The 3,260-nt window shown below is 35.8% G+C and overlaps 1 pseudogene; it reads left to right on the plus strand.

Annotated features, from left to right (window-relative positions):
- Positions 1-2,278: 2,278 nt before the first annotated feature.
- Positions 2,279-3,054, plus strand: LOC138168322 (heat shock cognate 71 kDa protein pseudogene; annotated as a pseudogene).
- Positions 3,055-3,260: the final 206 nt, after the last annotated feature.

The following is a 3,260-nucleotide window of genomic DNA, read 5'->3' on the forward strand; positions in this document are numbered from 1 at the left end:
GTTATTGCTTCTATGATTTGATCTTTTACCCATCCATTATTCAGGATGCAATTATTTTTCCAGCTAAGTTTCTGTCTTATCTTTACTATTTTCATTATGATTTTAATTGCATTGTCATCTGTAAAAGATGTGTTTAGTCTTTCAGCTTTTTTATACTTATTAAAATTTCTCTGTTCACTAAGACATGGTCTAATTTTTATAAAGATATCATATGGTGCTGAAAATATGTATATTCTTTGGTGGTGCCATTAAGAAGATACCATTTGACTTTCAGCTTTAAATTTTCCAACGGTTTTTTTCAGTTCAACATTGTGTTTCTAATTTTTCTTTCTTTAGAATTATCTAGCTTTGAGGAAAGATCATTAAATTTTTATATAACAATTGTATTATTATCTATGTCTTTTTGTGCAATTCAATTAATGTTTCCTTATAATTTAAATGTTCTGTCAGTTTCTATATGTAAGCTAAATGTTGATATTAGTTCATTTTTCCATGTTTCTTTTAAGCACAATATAATTTTCCCACTTGTCTCTCTTGATATTATAAATTTTCATTTTTGCTTTGTCTGATAGCATCATTGAAATGCTTGCTTTCTTCAATTTACCTAATGAATAGTAAATTTTATTTATCTCTTATTTTTTATTTTTTTCAAATGCTTTATTAACTTCTGATTTACATCATTCATTTCTGCCAGATTTTGAGTTACAAATTTTCTTCCCATTTTTCCCCTACCCACCGCCCCAAAATAGCAGTCCCACAGGATATCCCCTCCTCCAATTTGTTCTCTCCCATATTTTCTCCCATACCCCTTTTGACTTTTCCAGTGGATCTCTATGCCACAGTGCCTGTATATCTTATTTCCCAACTACATGTAAAATAGTATTGATAATAGTATATATATATATATATATATATATATAATATAATATATACACACACACATATATATACATACATATTTGAATATTTAATTTTAAAACTTTGAATTCTAGATTCATTCCCTTCCTCCCTTGTCACCCACCCTTACTGGTAAGATAAGTGGTTCAGTATAGGATGTACATGTGTGGCTAATGCAAAACAATAACATAGTAGATATATTGTAGAAGACTGACTATACTTCCCTCCCTCCTATCCCACCTCCCACTTGTTCTATTGTCTACTTTGATCCCGTCCCTTTTCAAAAGTGGGTGCTTCCAACTTTCCTCCCCCCTAGCCTGCCCTCCCTTCCATCATCCCCACTCTCATCTCCTTCCCCCCCCCACTCTCCTGGAGGGTGAGATACCCTATTTAGTGTGTATTTCATTCCCTCCTCAAGCCAAATTCAATGGGAATAAGGTTGACCCATTCCCTTTTGCCTTCCTATTCTTCCCCTCCATTGTAACCATTTTCCTTTGCCTCTTCTATATGAGATAGTTTACCCCATTCTGTCTCTCCTCATCTCCTCTCATTATATTCCTCTCTCACCTCTTAATTTCACCTTTTAAGTATCATCCCTTCCTGTTAAAGTGGTCCTGTGCCCTCTATCTATGTATACCTGTAAACATATATACACACATTCACATGTGTATTCATATGTCCATATACCCTTATATATAGACAAATATATAGACACACACATATATTTATATTCCCTTCAACTACTGAGAAAAGTTTCATAAGTTACAATTATTGTTTTTCCATGTAGGAATGTTAATAGTTCAACTTTTATAAGTTCCTAATGATTTCTTTTCCCTGTTTACCTTCTCATGCTTCTCTTGCTTCTTGTATCTGAATGTCAAATATTCTGTTCAACTCTGGTTTTTTTTCAGCAAGAATGCTTGAAAGTCCTCTATTCCACTGAATGACCATATTTTCCCCTGAAACATGATACTCAGTTTTGCTGGGTAGGTGACTCTTGGTTTTAATCCCAACTCCTTTGACCTCCAGAATATCATATTCCAAGCCCTTCAATCCCTCAGTGTAGAAGCTGCCAGTCCTGAGTTATCCAGATTGTGTTTCCACAATATTCAAATTTTTACCACCTCCAAGGTCAAAGATCAACACATTTCTCTTGGCATCAACCTTTTTGTCCAAGCCATAAGCAATAGCAGGAGCTGGTAGCTCATTAATGATAGAGAGAACATTGAGACCAGCTATTGTTCCAGGATCTTTGGCTCTGCCAAAAAAAAACCCAAATTGCATCAGGAAGCATTGGACATGATTGAAAATGACGAAACAGCAACAAGTCATGCTAAATGCTGATGTTAGCAAAGTTAGTTGAATATCTTTTTTTTTCTTTTTGGATGGGGGTTTTACCATTGAAGATGGCATCTTTGAGGTCAAGTCGACAGCTGGGGACACCCACTTGGGTGAGGAGGATTTTGACAACCAAATGGTCAACCATTTCATTGCTGAGTTCAAGCAAAAGCACAAGAAAGACATCAGTGATAACAAGAGGGCTATTTGCCATCTTCATACTGCTTGTGAACATGCAAAGTGTACCCTCTCTTCCAGTACCCAGGCCAGTCAATTGAGATTGACTCCCTCTATGAAGGTATCGACTTCTATATATCAAACACCCAAGCCCATTTTGAAGAACTGAATGCTGATCTCTTCTGTGGCATGCTGGACCCTGTGGAGAAGGCCTTAAGAGATGCGAAACTAGAAAAGTCTCAGATTCATGTCATTGTCCTGGTGGGTGGTTCCACTAGAATCCCCAGAATCCAGAAGCTTCAGCAAGACTTCTTCAATGGCAGGAAGTTCAACAAGAGTATCAATCCTAATGAGGATGTTGTTTATGGTGCAACTGTCCAGATTAGGAGAAGGAGTGTTCAGTAGGCTTGCTATTTTGGGGTGGGGGTAGGGGAAAGACAGGGAGAAAAAAATTATAACTCTCAATCTTGTGGAAATGAATGTTGAAAACTAAATATAAATAAATAAATATTTTTTTTCAAATCCTATAAAGAATTGCTGCAAGATTGATTACTTTCTCTTATTACTTAAAGTAAAGTACATGTAGAAAACATGGGTGAAACCATTTAAGAAGCTACAGTTCTCAAAAGAGACAAAAGGATGTCAGATTTATACCCCAATCCTCTCACATTACAGATGAGGAACTCAGAGAGGGCAAGGGATTTTGCCCAAGGTCATATAGGTAATAGAAGCAGGGTCAAAACCATATCCTCTGAAACCAAATCCAACACCTTTCTGCTATACTCACATATCATTAAGAATTGAATGAATGAATGAATGAATGAATGAATGAATGAATGAATGAATGA

Source organism: Petaurus breviceps, unplaced genomic scaffold (assembly GCF_028583685.1).
Source record: "Petaurus breviceps papuanus isolate PSGF00001 unplaced genomic scaffold, PetGlider_PUasm1.0 37, whole genome shotgun sequence".
Classification (NCBI taxonomy): Eukaryota; Metazoa; Chordata; class Mammalia; order Diprotodontia; family Petauridae; genus Petaurus; species Petaurus breviceps.